The following is a 445-nucleotide window of genomic DNA, read 5'->3' as shown; positions in this document are numbered from 1 at the left end:
GTTCAGTGTAATGAGCTTAGAGTGTTAGAGATCACAGAGGTTAAAAGTGCGGGCTTTACAAGTCAGCACTAATACTTATGATGAAGTTAACCAACTTTCTGTAAAATGGAAATAATAATTACTCACTTCTGTATAGTTGAGATGATTAATAAAATTCAAAAGTTGTCACAGAGTAAGCACTCAATAAATATTTGTAATTACTAACAGTCTTTATATATTTGCACTCATCTCTTCCTTGCTCATAATAATTCAGACTCCTACAAACCTTCTGCCTGAACTACTAGAACATTCTCTTACCCTCTTTCAGAACCCAAATCTATTTGACACAATTACTATTATAAATTTCACACAACTTTTATAAAATTACTCTTGATCAAAGTACCTATCATAGGTTTTCATTGCTTTTTAAAAATGGTCTTTTTTTTTTTTTTTTTTTCGTGACTGG

General features: G+C 30.6%; 1 protein-coding gene across 1 annotated transcript in view; it reads right to left on the bottom strand.

Moving 5' to 3' along the window:
* Positions 1 to 445, bottom strand: part of PIK3C2G (phosphatidylinositol-4-phosphate 3-kinase, catalytic subunit type 2 gamma) — a gene marked incomplete at its 5' end in the record, with an annotated part of 147,567 nt that overhangs the window by 44,333 nt on the left and 102,789 nt on the right. The window lies entirely within an intron of this gene.

The sequence above is a fragment of the Galeopterus variegatus genome, unplaced genomic scaffold (genome assembly GCF_000696425.1).
Source record: "Galeopterus variegatus unplaced genomic scaffold, G_variegatus-3.0.2 Scaffold1582, whole genome shotgun sequence".
NCBI lineage: Eukaryota > Metazoa > Chordata > Mammalia > Dermoptera > Cynocephalidae > Galeopterus > Galeopterus variegatus.
This window is presented reverse-complemented; position numbering and strand designations above follow the sequence as displayed.